Source organism: Hemitrygon akajei, chromosome 17 (genome assembly GCF_048418815.1).
Source record: "Hemitrygon akajei chromosome 17, sHemAka1.3, whole genome shotgun sequence".
Taxonomy (NCBI): domain Eukaryota; kingdom Metazoa; phylum Chordata; class Chondrichthyes; order Myliobatiformes; family Dasyatidae; genus Hemitrygon; species Hemitrygon akajei.
The window spans coordinates 12,089,529-12,107,932 of NC_133140.1; the positions used below are offsets into that span (position 1 = coordinate 12,089,529).

The 18,404-nt window shown below is 44.6% G+C and overlaps 1 protein-coding gene across 1 annotated transcript in view; it reads right to left on the bottom strand.

Annotated features, from left to right (window-relative positions):
* Positions 1–18,404, bottom strand: part of cog4 (component of oligomeric golgi complex 4) — a 108,441-nt gene that overhangs the window by 76,985 nt on the left and 13,052 nt on the right. The gene's annotated exons all lie outside the window — the stretch shown is intronic.

The window sequence follows — 18,404 nt, forward strand, 5'->3', positions numbered from 1 at the left end:
GCAGTCAGTTCGGGTTGGCAACATCTCCTCCACAATCTCCATCAGCACAGGTGCTTCACCAGGCTGTGTGCTTAGTCCCATGCTTTGCTCACCTTACACTTATGACTATGTGGCTAAGCATAGCTCCAATGCAATATTTATTAACAGCTGATGACACCACCTGTTGTAAGCCAATCAAAGATGGTGACAAATCAGCAAAGAGGAGGAAGATTGAAAATCTAGCTGAATGGTGCCATAACAACAACCTCTTACTCAATGTCAGCAAGACCAAGGAGCTGATTACTGACTTCAGGAGGAGGAAACCAGAGGTCCATGAGCCAATCTTCATTGGGGGATCAGAAGTGGAGAAGGTTAACAAATTTAAATTCCTCTGAGGATCTGTTCTGGACCCAGCATGCAAGTGCAATTATGAATAAATCACATAGAAGTTTGCAAAGATCCAACAGGTAAAGCCCGCCCCACCATTGAGCACATCAACATGGAGCGTTGTCACAGGAAAGCAGCATCTATCTTAAGACCTCCACCACCCAGGTCACGCTCCCTTTTACCTGATGGCAGCAGTGAGGTGGTACAGGAGCCTCAGGATTGACACCACCAGGTTCAGAAATAGTTATTACCCCTCAACCAGAGCAGATAACTGCACTCAACTTCACTTGCCTCATGACTGCTCTCACAACTTAAGGACTCACTTTCAAGAACTCTTCATCTCATGTTAGGCCATAAAACCATAAGATTATAGGAGCAGAAGTAGGCCATTCGGCCCATTGAGTCTGCTCTGCCATTCAATCATGGGCTGATCCAATTCTTCCAGTCATCCCCACTCCCCCGCCTTCACCCCATATCCTTTGATGCCCTGGCTAATCAAGAACCTATCTATCTCTGCCTTAAGTACACCCAATAACTTGGCCTCCACAGCCGCTCCCGGCAACAAATTCTACAGATTTACCACCTCTGACTGAAGCAATTTCTCTGCATCTCAGTTCTAAAAGAATGTCTTTCAATCCTGAAGTCATGCTCTCTTGTCCTAGAATCCCCTACCATGGGAAATTACTTAGCCATGTCTAAACTGATCAGGCCTTTTAACAGTCGGAATGTTTCTATGAGATCGCCCCTCATTCTCCTGAACTCCAGGGAATACAGCCCAAGAGCTGCCAGATGTTCATCATACAGTAACCCTTTCATTCCTGGAATCATTCTCGTGAATCTTCTCTGAACCCTCGCTAATGCCATTTCTAAAATAAGGAGCCCAAAACTGCACACAATACTCCCAGTGTGGTCTCACGAGTGCCTTAGAGCTTCAACATCACATCCCTGCTCTTATATTCTATACCTCCAGAAATGAATGCCAACATTGCATTTGACTCCTTCACAACCGACTCAACTTGGAGATTAACCTTTAGGGTGTCCTGCACAAAGACTCCCAAGTCCCTTTGCATCTCTGCATTTTGAATTTTCTCCCCATCTAAATAACAGCCTGTCCATTTATTTCTTCCACCAAAGTGCATGACCATACACTTCCCAATATTGAAAATCATTTGCCACTTCTTTGCCCATTCCCCTAAACTATCTAAGTCTCTCTATTTCCTCAACACTACCCGCTCCTCCACCTATCTTTGTATCATCAGCAAATTTAGCCACAAATCCATTAATACCGTTGTCCAAATCATTGACATAGATCGGAAAAAGCAGTGGTCCCAACACCAACCCCTGTGGAACTCACTGGTAACTGGCAGCCAGCCAGAATAGAATCCCTTTATTCTCACTGTTTTCTGCTGACCAGCCAATGCTCCACCTATGTTAGTACTTTCCCTGTAACTCCATGGGCTCTTAACTTGCTAAGCAGCCTCACATGTGGCACCTTGTCAAAGGCCTTCTGAAAATCCAAGTACACCACGTCTACTGCATCTCCTTTGTCTACCCGACTTGTAATTTCCTCAAAGAATTGCAGTAGGTTTGTCAGGCAGGATTTTCCTTTCAGGAAACCATTCTGGTTTTGGCCTATCTTGTCATGTGCCTCCAGGTACTCAGTAATTTCATCCGTAACAATCAGTTCCAACAACTTCCCAACCACTGATGTCAGGCTAACAGGTTTATAGTTTCCTTTCTGCTGCCTCCCACCCTTCTTAAATGGCAGAGTAACATTTGCAATTTTCCAGTCATCCGGTACAATGCCAGAATCTATCAATTCTTGAAAGATCATCGTTAATGCCTCTGCAATCTCTCCAGCTACTTCCTTCAGAACCTGAGGGTGCATTCCATCAGGTCCAGGAGATTTATCCACTCTCATTCCGTTAACCTTCCTGAGCACCTTCTCAGTCACAATTTTCACTGCACAAACTTCACTTCCCTGAAACTATTGAAAGTCCAGTGTACTGCAAACGTCTTCCACTGTGAAGACTGATGCAAAATACGCATTCAGTTCCTCTGCCATCTCTGCATCTCTCATTACAATATCTCCAGTGTCATTTTGTATTGGTCCTGTATCTACCCTGGACTTTTACCCTTTATATACTTAAAACAGCTTTTAGTATTGTACTGTTTATGAAAAGAATAGGAACACTTCAGGGCATGAAGGCAAGGATTGAGATTGAGGAAAATGAATGTTCAAAATTTCACAAAGCCAGATCAGTGCCATATGCAATCCGTCCTGGAGCAGAGGCAGAGCTGAAAAATCTGGAGCAGACTGGGGTCCTGTCAAAGGTGGATTGGAGTGAATGGGCCATGACTATTGTTCCAATGATGAAGAAAACCTCCAGCACAAAACCAGGAAAACGAAGCAAGGTGCTCATATGTGGTGATTTTAAAGTGACTATTAACCCGGTTCTCCGCACAGTATAGTATCCGCTCCCTCATATTGAGGACATCTTTGCTTCCCTGTCAGGAGGGAAACATTTCACAAAAAAATCAATTTGACTCAGGCTTATCTTCAAATAGAAATCGATGAAGCATCCAAGAAATACCTGATAATAAATACACACAAAGGACTTTACCAGTACAACAGGTTGGCGTTTGGGATAGCATCAGCTCCTGCAATCTAGCAAAGGGCAATGGGCCAGGTCCTGCAGGGGATTCCAGGGACTCAGTGTTACCTGTGTAAAGGGGGTTTCTTCTTTTTCTTTGTTACTGTGTATGTAATCAAAATGGCATCTTTGTTTTGTTAAAAGTAGGAATGCTGGCGCCTTTGTTAAAAGTAGGAATGCTGGCGTCTTTGTTATGATAAGTGCTGGAAGCTTGTTTGGGACTGTAAACTGATTGTTGGTGGGGATTTTGGGGAGTCGGCGCGATGGAGTGAGAGAGAGAGGATGGGATGCTGGAAGCTGGGCGACGGAACGGACCCCGAGCGGGGGTCCCCGGCCCAAGGTTTTCGGTAAGGAGTTGAGACGGAGACAGAGGAGTGTGGAGTGGGTGGTCCCAGGAGGCGGGTCGAGGAGTTCCGAGGGGATCGAATGGTGGCCAGAAGACTTCAGTAATTGAGCTCCAACGGTTGTGCACGAAGTGGTTTGGACTTTGATAAGTTTGGCGCCTTTTCTTTTTTTTCTTCTTCATATATACTGTATCGTTAGTAATCGCTTAGTTATAGTAATCTTTATAAATTGTACTCATTTAATCGCATAAGGTGTACTGTCTGTTTTTTGGGCGAGGCGGGGACATCACACAGCATCCACACCAGCTGATTACCCAGTTTGGCGGGGCCGAAGGCTGCTCCCCCTAGACTAGAACGAGTTTGAGTGATGCCTGAGGCGACCCAGGGGTTACATTGTGGGGTGCTCGTCCGGGATTGATTTCTGTGGAAGCTGTGTGATCGCCCTCTTTAAATTATGTCTGCGGCGAAGAGCTGGTGTGCCTTTGTGGGTGTGCGATTGCCGGTTATCTCTGCATGTGTGTTGGGTGAGTGGCAGTGCTTGGCTGAGGGAATGCGACAGGGATTGGTTGAAAGTTTGAGTAGGCGGGCTGGTAGCGGTTAGAACTGTCGGGCGCAATTACCTCGAAGTGACAGCTGCCAGTTCTGGGAAAGTGTGGGAAAATGCGTGTGGTTCGACTGGAAGTCAAATGCCGCAGCTGGGGGGCCTATCATATCCGTGGCAGGAGATTGGTGGGAAGTTTTTAGGGTATCCCTTTTGGTTAGGAGGGCAGATAAATTGCTTGCGGAGCCAGGGGGATCTGTCAAGGGGATCAGTTGTTCCGTTGATCCGAGAGGTGTCGGGAAACTTAGAGGAGGCCCAATGGGGGAACGGCTTGGGGTCTCTGGGGGAGCACGTTCCCAGCAATGTACCAAGGAACTCCCGCAAGGAACAGACCCTATTCCTGAAGGCTTAGAGGGACCATGCACTCAGGTGTTGTTACGGATGGATGGAAGTCAAGTTAAAGCCATCCTCGGCACCGGGGCACCGGTTAAGTTGCTGTACAGTTTGTTTTATAACCGTTTTTGGAAGCCTTTACCCTTGACGACATTGACGGTCCTGGAGATTTGGGGTACCAGTGCCGGTGATTATAAAGACGACGGTTGTTGGTCAGTAAAAATGGAGTTCTTAGAGGCAAATGTGGAGGTGACTGAGGTTCGTGAATCGTTAATGCTGATGTGTCCGGACACTGCTGAGACGGGCAGCGTTTCGGTTATGGAGAGAACCAATACCCTGCTGATGTGCTTGGGGGCCTGCCTGGAGGAGGCGGGTGAGCGCTGTTTGGAGGCATTATCGATGCACCCAGAGTTTCGAGCTGCTTGTGCGGACGTGTGTAGCAGCATTGGGCCGATACCGAATTCAAACAAGAGCCGGTGGTGGTATGGCCTGGAGGAGTATCTGAGGGTGAGACCCTCTTAGTGGACGCTGCGAAATACCACCAGGGAGGGGAGTTGACTGCTGAAGACACCTCGGTGAGGCAGAGGTTGCGGCGACTGGCCCCTACAGCCGTGGCAGACGTAGGCAGCGTGTGTGTGGATTATATTGGGCCGTAGAGGCGATGGCCTATCTGAGTGGTGCGAAGAGGTTTAAGGTGCTGGATCTGAGGAGTGGATGTTGCCAGATCCCGAGGAGTGAGGCCGACAAGGAGAAGACGGCGGTTATAAGTTCCCTAGGAGTCTTCCGGTCTGAAAAGATACCACAGGGTATCTCCGGAGCCCTTGCAACCTTCCTGCAGGGCATATGGAAGACCATGGGGGTGTGGAGGCGTTTGGAATTTTGACGTATGTGGATGATCTCTTGGTATTTGGATTTGCCTCAGGAGAATATGAAGTGAGGGCGTTGCAGGAGCGGCTGAGAACGAAGAAAGTTGTTTGACTGAGGGCCACAGCAAACTGAGAGCCTGGAGAAGGGAGTTTGCGGAGGTGAAGAAATTGTGGACAAATCTCGGAAGGGGGAAGCGGTAGCTTGAAGGGAACCTGAAGATGACCATCGATAGTTCAAATGAAGTGCAAAACCTGAAGGTTGATCTGGAAGAAGTCATGAGGAGAAAAAAGCTGGAGAGAAGTGCAGTGAATACTGAACTGGAGGGTGACCAATCTTTAACTGCTGCTTTTCAGGTCGGGGTGGAAGAAGCTGTTGGAGTAACTGCATTCCAGATTGAGATGGCCGGGATGCGGGAGTCAGAACTGCTGAGCCAGGGGCCAGAGAAGATGATAATCTCAATTGCAGGAGGCTGAAGAGACTGCAGGAGCAGTGCAGGCCACGTGTTTCCGTTTGGAGAAGATCAAACAGCAGCTACCGATCAAAGAAATGAGGAAGAATACGGATTCAAAGGCTGATGTGCTGGATGTGTGGTACATGCTGCCTTTTGCTGACTTTCCCTCGATTGAGGAAGAGACCTTTGGCCATTCTTCCACTGAGTCAGGTGTAGTGGGGAGGGTTAGCTGTGTGCAGTGTGGGGCATGAGTGAGAGGTTGAAAGAGGAGTTGGTAGTGGACCCAAGGTATCCCCAGCTGTGTCCTAGCCTAAGGGTTTAGGTGAGGGGGGTACGGAGGTCTCAGAAGGGTTAGGGAACGCCCAGATAGTTGGCCTATATAGCGCCTAAGGAACAGGGCGTGAGGTTTACTGTGTGGGGAGGAGATGTCACTGCTTGTGCTTGGGTTATGGTGTGTTGGCAGGAAAGGTGACGAGTTATCTAATAGTCATGAGGAAATGACTTTTATTTGGTGGGGGGAGAGTGTAAAGGGGGTTTCTTCTTTTTCTTTGTTACTGTGTATGTAATCAAAATGGCGTCTTTGTTTTGTTAAAAGTAGGAATGCTGGCGCCTTTGTTAAAAGTAGGAATGCTGGCGTCTTTGTTATGATAAGTGCTGGAAGCTTGTTTGGGACTGTAAACTGATTGTTGGTGGGGATTTTGGGGAGTCGGCGCGATGGAGTGAGAGAGAGAGGATGGGATGCTGGAAGCTGGGCGACGGAACGGACCCCGAGCGGGAGTCCCCGGCCCAAGGTTTTCGGTGAGGAGAGGAGACGGAGACAGAGGAGTGTGGAGCGTCTGGTCGACCACCGTGGGTGGTCCCAGGAGGCGGGTCGAGGAGTTCCGAGGGGATCGAATGGTGGCCAGAAGACTTCAGTAATTGAGCTCCAACGGTTGTGCACGAAGTGGTTTGGACTTTGATAAGTTTGGCGCCTTTTCTTTTTTTTCTTCTTCATATATACTGTATCGTTAGTAATCGCTTAGTTATAGTAATCTTTATAAATTGTACTCATTTAATCGCATAAGGTGTACTGTCTGTTTTTTGGGCGAGGCGGGGACATCACACAGCATCCACACCAGCTGATTACCCAGTTTGGCGGGGCCGAAGGCTGCTCCCCCTAGACTAGAACGAGTTTGAGCGATGCCTGAGGCGACCCAGGGGTTACACCTGGATGATATCATTGTCACCAGCAAAGATAATCACGAACATCTTTCTAACCTTGAACAAGTGTTCACCAGGTTACAAGAATATGGGCTCAGAGCTAAATCAACAGAAATCTGAGATTTTCCAAAAAGGAAATTTCATACTGTGAGCATGTGATCAACAAGGATACCTTACACACGTCTCAAGACAAGATGGAAGCGGTGCTTAAGGCACCACCACCCAAAAATGTGTCTCAGCTGAGAGCATATCTTGGACTAGTGAACTATTACCGCAAGCTCTTGCCTACTCTATCCACAGTCCTACACCCACTAAATGTACTATTACAGACAGGAACACAGTGGAAATGGACTGAGAGCTTTGAGAAAGCATTTCAAGAAACCAGAAGACTCAAAAGGGGTACTTGCGCACTTTGACCCCTCCTTACCAATCCAACTAGCTTATGATGCCTCGCCCCATGGGATGGGAGCTGTGTTATCGCACGTTTCCAGATGGCTCAGAAAGACCAATAGCCTTTGCCTCATGAACACCAACTTCAACCAAGAAACTCAGTCACTACCTGTATGGCCAAAAGTTTACCCTGTTGACTGATCATCAGCCTCTCGCGTCAATCTTCAATCCAAGAAAAGGCGTTTCAGTGATGAAAGCACAAAAGCTGCAACGATGGTCTCTGTTCTTAGGAGGTCACATGTATGGCATTGAACACAAGGGGACCAAGCAACATGGCAACGCAGAAGGGTTGTCACATTTACACTGCTGACTTCCGAGATAACTACACAAATGGATTCAGCAGAGGTCCTTCACACAATAATAGTTGAACAATTACCAGTGGTTTACAGCCTCATTGAAAGGGAAACACGCAATGACCCTATGTTGTCAAAAGTGTATGACATCACAGTAAAGGGGTGGCCAGCACGGGGTAACACACTGTTTCCAGCCTTCTCAGCGAGGAAGGAGCAGTTGTCAGTGTGTTGGGGAACACTAATATGTGGCTCACGAGTTGTGATTCCTCCTAACCTACGCACCAGAATGCTGGAGGAACTGCATGAGGGGCACCTGGGTACCGTGAAAATGAAAGGTCTTGCCCGTGCCTATGTGTGGTGGCCAGGAATCAATAAACAGGTTGAGGACGTGACCAAGAACTGCTCTGTATGTCAAGAGATCCAAAACACACCACCACAAGCCCCTCTCCATCCGTGGGAGTGGCCCTCACCACCATGGCAGCGAGTGCACATTGACTTTGCTGGACTATTCATGGACTATCTTTAATGCCGTTGATGCACATTCCAAATGGCCAGAGGTCATCAAATGAAGACAACCACATTGGAAAAGACCATTACAGTGCTGAGGGCCATGTTCACCAGGAATGGCAAACCAGAGCAAATCTGCACAAACAATGGACGACAATTTGTCTCTGAAGAATTCCAAAGTTTTGTGAAGAACAATGGAATCAAACACTTTACACAGAACATAGAATAGTACAGCACATTAATTTCTGCCATAGAAGGGCCACTGATGTATAGAATACAGGTGGGAGAGAACATATGGAGATGGCATGTGGACCAAATCCTGGATGCTCAGTTGAAAAACACACCACCACCTTGCCCTGACTCCCCAAACATAGAAGCAAACACTCCAGCTGTAACCACTTCAGCCTCCTCCACAGATAAACTTGTTATCAGTGTTCAGGACCCACCTGAAGTACCTGTGGAGACTCCTTCTCCGAAGCAAATATTTCAAGTCAGACGCTATCTGAGAGGCAGAGGAGACCGCCCCAGTGACTTGAGTTATAAATGGGTCTTAGACCAAAAGTTAAAAAAAGTTGTATCATATAGCCTACTGTATAATATGGGACTATTATTTTATGTCGTAGTAACATGCTATTGAGCATGCACTATTAGGCAATTATTGATCTGTATGTATGGGTTCAGTTTGGGTTCCGAAAGAAAACCCGTTAACTTAGCTTCAGTCTCTAGTGTTTATAGTTTTGTTGTGTAACCGGTCACATACACAACAAAAGTAAAAAAAAAGGGGGGCTTGTTATATTTGATATAATGTTAACACGAGGAAATCTGCAGATGCTGGAAATTCAAACAACACGTTTCAGGCTGAGACCCTTCATCCTGACCTCTTTCTCCCTAGGCTTCCCGTCCCATGATCCTCTCCCTTCTCCAGCTCTGTATCCCTTTTGCCAATCACCTTTCCAGCTCTCAGCTTCACCCCACCCCCTCCGGTCTTCTCCTATCATTTCACATTTCCCCCTCCACCTCCCACTTTCAAATCTCTTACTATCTTTCCTTTCAGTTAGTCCTGAAAAAGGGTCTCGGCCCAAAATGTCGACAGTGCTTCTGCTTATAGATGCTGCCAGCTTCTTCTCATAATTCATCTTTTCCTTCCGAATGACCTTCCTCCTGCAAGTGTTTAAAAGCATCCCAATCCTCTATCTTCCCACTAGCTCTGGCTTCCTTGTATGCCCTCTTTTGCTTTTACTTTGGCTCTGACTTCACTTGTCAGCCACGGTAGTGTCCTTCTTCCCTTTGAAAATTTCTTATTATTTGGAATATATCTGTCTTGCACTTCCCTCAATTTTCACAGAAACTCCAGCTCTGCTGTCCTTCCTGCAAATGTCCCTTTCTAGTCAATTTTGGTCAGTTCCCCTTTCATGCCATTGTAATTCCCTTTATTCCACTGAAATACTGACACATCGGATTTTATTTTTTTCCCTCTCAAATTTCAATGTGAACTTGATCATATTGTGATCACTGTTCCCCAAGGGTCCCTTAACCTTAAGCTCTATGACCTCCGGGTCATTGCACAAAACCCAGTGCGGCACAACCAATCCCCTAGTGGGCTTCACAACAAGCTGTTCTAAAAAGCCATCCCTTAGACATTCTACAAATTCTCTCTTGAGGTCCAATACTGACCTGCCTTGTTTTCCCAATCCACCTTCATGTTAAAATGCCCAACGATTATCAAAACATTGCCCTTCTGACACGCCTTTTCTATTTCCTGCTGTAATTTGTAATCCATGTGTCGCCTGCCATTTGGACACCTGTATACAACTACCATTAGGGTCCTTTTACCCTTGCCATTTCTTAACTCAACCCATAGAGACTCTACACCTTCCAATCCTATGTCATCCCTTTCTAATGATTTAGTATTATTTCTTATACACAGGACCACACCAACCCATCTGCCTACTAACCTATCTTTCTGATACACCGTATATCCTTGGACATTCAGCTCCTAATGGCAGCCATCGTTTAGCCAAGTTTCAGAGATGGCCAATGTCATATTTGCCAATCTGTATCTGAATTTTAAGATCATCCATTTTATTCCTTATGCTGCATGCATTCAAATACAACACTCTCAGTCCAGTGTTTGTTGCTTTCTGCTTTAACTGCACCATGCCTCTATTGCCCTGTAATTCATTCCACTGGCTTTGATTAAGCCTCATTTCCTGCCTGTTCTTTCTATAATCTCTGTAACATGCTACCTTTGATTTAATTCTGTTTTCTCCTTCCTCAGCCCTATCACTCCGGTTCCCATCCCCCCGCCATCTTAGTTTAAACCCTCCCTTACAGCTCTATTAAATGTGCCTGCTAGGAAATTGGGACCCCTTTGGGTTCAGGTGTAACACGTCCTTTTTGTAGAGGTCGTACCTCCCCAGAAGAGGCCCTAATGATCCATGAATCTGAAGCCCTGCCCCCTACACCAGTCTCTCAGCCACACATTCATACACCTGATCATGCTATTCTTGCACTCGTTAGCACGTGGCACAGGCAGCAGTCCTGAGATTACTACCCTACAGGTCCTGCCTTTCAGCTTCCTATCTAACTTCCTGAATTCTCTCTTCAGGAACTCCTCCCTTTTTCTACCTATGTCACTGGTACCAACGTGTACCAAGACTTCTGTCTGGTCACCCTCTCCCTTTAGACTACTCTGCACCCGATCTCAGACATCCCGCACCCTGGCACCTGGGAGGCAACACACCATGCAGGTATCTCTATTATCTCAGGTAACCTCCTGTCTGTTCTCCTTACTATGGAATCCCTTATGACTACCACATTCTTCATCTTACTCTTTCCCTTCTGCACCACAGAACCAGGATCAGTGCCAGAGACCCGATTGCTGTGGTCGTCCTCTGTCAGGTCATCCCGCTCAACCGTATACAAAATGAGGTAATGATTACTGAGGGGGATGGCCACAGGGGTGCTCTCTACAATCTGAGCCCTTTGTCTCGTTTCCCTGACCGTCACCCATTTATCTGACTCCTTCAGCAAAATACTAACCCTACCAACATGATCTCTATTCCTCTCTATTCCAAGGGTCTCGGCCCAAAATGTCGACAGCGCTTCTCCCTATCAATGCTGCCTGGCCTGCTGTGTTCTACCAGCATTTTGTGTGTTGTTGTTGTCTGTATATATTTTGTATTGTTTTATCAACAGTTTTCACCATACGTTAATGCGGAAGAGTGAACAGTAAATGGTTAATCTTACTGCGATCCTGTCCTCATTGGCTACGGTTTAACTTGGTGTTAGTCAGAGTTTCAACACACTGCACGAGAACACTACAGGGTTGTATATGGTGACATATATGAACTTTGATAATAAATTTATTTTAAAAGTATTCTGTGTTCTTAACGATGTTGTATTTGACTGCTAACTCTTTGTAATTCATACTCAAGAACACATAAGATCTTTTTACTCATTTGTTGTCTTTTTTTCTATTTAGTTGATTAAACTGTGTTTTGATTCCTCATAATGAAATGTGTAACTTCATATTTTCCCCATATTAAACTCCATTTTCCAAGTTTTAACCCAGTGAGTCAACCCATCTATATCCCATTGTGGGTCACAAGTATCCTCATCACAACCTGCACTTTAACCAATTTTCAAGTCACCAACATAAGGGATGAATAAACAATTTCCTTTACCAGTACATGAGAAACCAGAAAGGATACAGGTTCAGACCTACCATTGCACAATCAGAAAGGATTAATTAATAACCCAGTAGTTGAAAGGTCAGTGGGCTTAATTTGAAAGCAGCATCTTATACTCATACAAAGAAAACTATGGAAGCATAAGATGTGAGATGCCTATTGCAGATTGGAAGACTACATTAACAGGTATGAGCATGTGCAAATAATAGCTTACAGAATACCCAGTTTCATCAAATAGCTGTTGCTTTAAGGCAGGAAAATTGGACCAAAAAAATAAGAGATTCTAGTAAGATTTAGATCAAAGGAAAAGGCTGAAGAACAGTAAGCTGAAGATTGAGAAAACTTCAAATTCGCAGAGGAAGAAAGAAATCAGAAAGGGCAAACAGAAAACTAGCCAGAGGCATAAAAACAGACTAAGAGTCCCTGTGAATATGTAAATTGCCTAAACAATGGAGTCTACAATGAGGTGAGGGTTTGGCTAGTACAGACAGGGAACACACTCGACCTGGTAGGAGAGTTGAGGAACAGTGGAAGACTTTCAAAGAGATTTTCCACAGTGCTCAACAAAAGTACAGTCGGCCCACTTTAGGACCCGGGGGAGCTCCAAACCCGCCGCCCATGGCAGCTGCTGAATCCGCAGTGCTTCTGTTCAGTTGACGGAAAACTATCGCGATTGAAAATAAAGTGGAAATAATAAAGCGATCGGAAAGAGGTGAAACGCCATCAGTCACTGGGAAAGCGCTAGGCTACAGTCGGTCAACGATCAGAACAATTTTAAAGGATAAAGTGAGAATGATTGAGCATGTCAAAGGTCCTGCCCCGATGAAAGCTACAATTATTACTAAGCAACACAGTGGTTTAATTATTGAAATACATACGTTTCTTAAGTGTTTTATACGCATAGAAAGGTAAAATATATACTATATACAGTAAGACAAACATTTGACTAACTGATGCTAAATAATACGTACTGGGTGTACCTGTTCCGACTTGCATACAGATCAGACTTAAAGACTGCTTGTACTTTAAATCATTGCTAGATTACTTATAGTACTTAATACAATCTAAATGCTATGTAAATAGTTGTTATACTGTATTGTTTAGGGTAGTGGTCACCAACCTTTTTAAGCCCAAGATCCCCTACCTCAGCCTTAGTGAAAGGCAAGATCGACCGACTGAATCATTTAGAGAAACAACAGCTCAGATTGTACTTCCAACTTGAGGCCTTTTATCTGGGCTGATTGTATTTGAATCACATAAAATGCTTTTGTCAAACTTTCAAATTAATTCAACCAAGAAAACACTAACTAGCATATCAAACAGGCCATAGCTGTCTTGCTTTAAGAATATTACAATACTTCATACCCTTAATTCTAAGTTTCATTATTTAATTTTCTTTCAACACGAAAAATAAATGAATAAAAATTGACTCTTGCACTCAGTGTGATGACTGGGGCTGAATACTTTCTGCTAGTTCCTGAGATTTGGCTCATAACTACAGATAGCCAGTCTGAGACAGTCTATGAGGTGTCTGTCAGTAAGATAGCTCCTGTCCTTACATTTAATAATTTTCAACTGTGAAAATGCAATTTCACACAGATAAGTTGACCCGAAGTAGGCACTGACTTTCAGTGCACACGTGATGAGATGAGGAAACTTCTCCCTGCTGACAAGCCCCCAAAAGTCACCGTCCCTTGATTTTGCTTTAAACTCGATGTCATTTTGCAAATCAATTATTTCCATTTCAATATCACTTGCCGAAATTTGGCTGCTATCTGTTCTATATTGATCAGCAGAAATGGGTTTGAAACAAATGCAGCAATATCTTTCATGATGTTTAACTCCCCAAAACGCCAATCGAACTCTATTGCCAGTTTGTCTAGGTAAGACAGTACTGCTCAGGGCGAAAAGCAATTTTTTCCTTGATGGCTTGTAACATTTTCTCCAAGTTGGGAAAGTGTGTCAGTCTCCCATTCTTTAAATCTGAAATCCAAACACCGAGCTTGGCCTTAAACGCATTTACTGCACTTATCATGTGGGGCAGGTGTCAGTCTTTTCCCACGAGCTCGTTAAGTGCGTTTAATTTAGCCATTAGGTCTGTCAGATACCCTAAATCTAGTAGTCATGCATCATCTGACAGTTCCTCGAGCTCCTCGTTTCTTGCCGACAGAAAAGTCTTTTTCTCAGGCAGCAAGTCAACAAATCGTTGCAGCACTTTGCCACGACTCAACCACCGAACATCAGCATGAAGAATTACGTCTCCGTAAGCGGCATCGAGTCATCCAATAACGCCTTGAATAAACAGTGCTGAAGCGCTTTTGCTCAAGTCAAGTTTATCAGTCTGACCACCAGTGTCAATACATGAGAAAAATCCACAACCTTCCCAGCCAAGGCAATTTGGACAATGTACAATGTACACATGCACCGGGCAGAAAGAACGGAAGTAAAACCCCACAACCCTGGAAACAAACTCTTTACAAACAGCTTTCCATAGCAGGAGTATTGCTATATTACCATTATCCTAATTAGTATTACTTATTTTTATAATGCTCACATTACAACAGTATTTGTGTATTTATTTTTCTTCTCTTTTTTTTTCGGGATCTACTGGGAAAGTCTCAAAGATCGACTGGTCGATCACGATTGGTTGGTTGGTGACCACTAGTTTAGGGGATAATGACAAGAAAGAAAAGTCTGTACATGCTCAAACAACATGTGCTGGGGAGACAACTTCCAGGTTTTCTCGAACCCTGGTTGGTTGAATCCACGCATGCGGAATCCGCAGATAAGGAGGGCCGACTGTATATTCCAGTTAAAAACAAGGGCAGTAAGGGTGGGGAGAGCCAGCCTTGGATAACTAAGGAAATAAAAGAATGCATCAAACTAAAAACTTGTGCATACGAAGTCACCAAGTGTACTGGGAAACTGGAAGATTGAGAAAATTTTAAAAATTAACAAAGTACCTCAAGTGAGCAATAAAGAAAGGGAAACTAGTTTATGTAAAACTAGCACAAAATATAAAAACAAATAGTAAAAGTTTTTAATAATTATATAAAACAGAAAAAGGTGGCTGAAGTGAATGTAGGCCCCTTGGAGGATGAGAAGGGGAATTGAAATTGGGTAATGAGGAAATGTCTGAGGCTTTGAAGGACTACTTTGTGTCAGTCTGCACAATGGAGGACACATCTTCAGATGTTATGAATGTGATGGGAGGTGAGGACCTCAATAGCTATCACTAAAGAGGTAATACTGAGCAAACTTACAGGCCTGAAGATAGATAAATCCCCTGGTCCTGATGAAATACATCCGAGCATACTGAAAGAAATGGCAGAAGTTATAGTAGAGGCTTTAGAGATAATTTGCCAAAATTCTCTGGACTCTGGGCAGGTCATGGTGGATTGGAAGATGGAAAATGTCATGCCACTGTTCTAAAAAGGATGTAGGCAAAAGTCAGGTAACTATAGGCCAGTTAGTTTAACATCTGTAGTTGGGGAAAATGCTTGAAGCTATCATTAAAGAAATTGTGAGGCATCTGGAAAGAACTGGATCCATCAGGCAGACGCAGCATGGATTCAGCAAAGGCAAGTCCTGTTTGACAAACTTACTGGATATAACAAGCGCAGTGGATAGAGAGAAACAGATGGACATTATTTACTTGGATTTCCAAAAGGTATTCACAATAAGGTGCCACATAAGACTTATCCATATGATAAGGATGCATAGAGTGGGGGTGATGTATTAACATGGATAAAGGATTGGTTAACTAATAGAAAGCAGAGAGTTGGGATACATGGGTGTCACTCTGGTTGAGAATCAGTGGTGAGCGGTGTGCTGCAGGGGTATACATTAACAATCTTGAAGAGGGGACCAAGTGATATACATGATATACATTATGTCTCATTTTGGATACGGTTGAGGGCAGATGACCTGACGGAGGATGACCACAGCGATCGGGTCATTGGCACTGAGCCTGGTTCCGTGGCGCAGAAGGGAAAGAGGAAGATGATGTACATAATATACATTAATGATCTGGAAAAGTGGAACGGGCGTAGTGTACCTAAGTTTGCTGATGATACTAAATTGAGTGGAAAAGCAAATTGTGCAGAAGATACGCAGAGTCTGCAGAGAGATATAGATAAGTTAAGTGAGTGGGCAGAGTGGGCAAGGGTCTAGCAGATGGAATACAATGCTGGTAAATGCCAGGTCATCCACTTTGGAAGGAAAACTGGAAGATCAGATTATTACAGGCAGTCCCCAGGTTACGTACGAGTTCCGTTCCCAAGTCTGTACTTAAGTCAGATTTGTACGTACGTCGGAACAAGTACATCCGGTATTACTTAGCTTCAGTCAAATGTTTGTCTTAGTATATAGTATATATTTTACCTTTCTATGCATATAAAACACTTAAGAAACGTATGTATTCCAATAATTAAACCACTGTGTTGCTTAGTAATAATTGTAGCTTTCATCGGGGCAGGGCCTTTCAAATGTTCCATTATTCTCACTTTATCCATTATCCTTTAAAATTGTTCTGATCGTTGACCGACTGTAGCCTAACGCTTTTCTAATGACCGATGGTGTTTCACCTCTTTCCAAACGCTTTATTATTTCCACTTTATTTTCAATCGCGATCGCTTCCCGTCAATGGAACAGAAACACTGCGGGCGTCAGGTCCCAACCTCCGTTGGCTCCCGAGGTCCACTGGGTCCCGTCAACAGAACAGAAACACTGCAGGCGTCAGGTCCCGACCTCTGCCAGCTCTCGAGGTCTGCTGGGTCTTAAGGACCACTGCACACTGTCAACGGAATAGAAACACTGCGGGCAGCGGGTCCCGAGCTCCGCCGGCTCTCGAGGTCCGCTGGGTCTTAAGGACCACCACACACCGGCAATGGAACAGAAACACTGCGAGCAGCGGGTCCCGAGGTCCACTGGGTCCTAACGTCCACCACACTGAGACAAGCTGAATGGGACAAGTGGGGGCTGTGCTGGGTTTGCGTATTTGATCATCCACAATATTCTGCATGGGAATTTAAACTGGAGGTGGCACTGTTGTGTTTTTTTTTTAAATGAGGTCAGGTTGCGAGCTCGATATCAACCCGGCACAGAAACCTCTGTTCTCCAGCCTGGCGTTGATCTCACTGTGCCATCAGCCAACCGGAATGGGAGGGGGGGGGGAGAGGGGGGGCAGGGTCAGGGTGAATCTTACTAAGAAAATTTTAAGCTAAATACGAAGTTAAACACACAACAGTGTCAACGGCAACAACTTAAAATAGCGGACGGCGTCGGGATCCGACTTAAAATGGCGGACGGCGTTCTCCTTCCTCGGTTCGTAAGTACGAGTTGTCCGTAACTTGGGGACTACCTGTATTTAAATGGTAGAAGAATGCAGCATGCTGGTGTGCAGAGGAACTTGGGAGTGCTTGTGCATGAATCATGAAAGGTTGGTTTGCAGGCGAAGCAGGCTATCAAGAAGGCAAATGGAATGTTGGCCTTCATCGTTAGAGGGATTGAATTTAAAGGGCCAGGAGGTTATGCTGCAACTATACAGGGTACTGGTGAGAGCGCACCTAGAATACTGTGTGCAATTCTGGTCTCCTTGCTTAAGGATATACTGGCTTTGGAGGTGGTGCAGAGGAGGTTCACCAGGTTGATTCCAGAGGTGAGGCAGTTAGACTTTGCAGAGAGATTGAGTCACCTGCGACTGTACTCGCTGGAATTCAGAACAACAAGAGGTGATCTTATAGAAACATATAAAATTATGCAAGGTATAGATAAGATAGAGGCAGGAATGCTGTTTCCACTGGTAGGTGAGACTAGAACTAGGGGACATAGTCTCAAGATCCAGAGGAGTAGATTTAGGATGGAGATGAGGAGGAACTGCTTTTCCCAGAGGGTGGTGAATCTGTGGAATTCTCTGTCCAATGAAGCAGCAGAGGCTACCTCAGTAAATATAGTTAAGACAAGACTAGATAGATTTTTGCATAGAAGGGGGAAAAGGCAGGTAGGTGGAGATGAGTCCATGGTCAGATTAGCCATGATCTTATTAAATGGCAGAGCAGGCTTGATGGGCCAGATGGCCTACTCCTGCTCCTATTTCTTATGTTCTTATGAAACGGAGTGACAAAATGACATTGTTGCTCCTTACAGATTGAAACCAAGGATTTTACAACAGAGAAAATGAAATGGCAAAGAAACTGTACAAAAACTTAAACTAGAGAAAATCTGCAAAACTAGAAATCCAAACAACACACACACACACAATGCTGGAGGAACTCGGCAGACTAGGCAGCATCAATGGAAAACAGTACAGTCGTCAATTCAGGCCAAGACCCTTCAGCAGTATCAAAACTTCAAACATGAGAAAATCTGCAGTTGTTCATGTTTTCATAGAAGATGGCACAGAAAACCCTAAATTTAATGGAGGCCAAAAATTCCAGAATAAAAAGAACTTATCATTGATTAGAAAAATGATTTTAAAAGACAATATATCTCCAGAATCTGACAAGTTGTATTCAAAGATTTTGGAAGGAGTGGATATGTTGAGGATGCACTCTCCAGTTTTGCCCTTCCAAAATTCCACAGATTTTTCCATAGATAATGGAAAATAGTAAAAGTAACCTCACTATCCAAAGGAGAAAAAGTACAG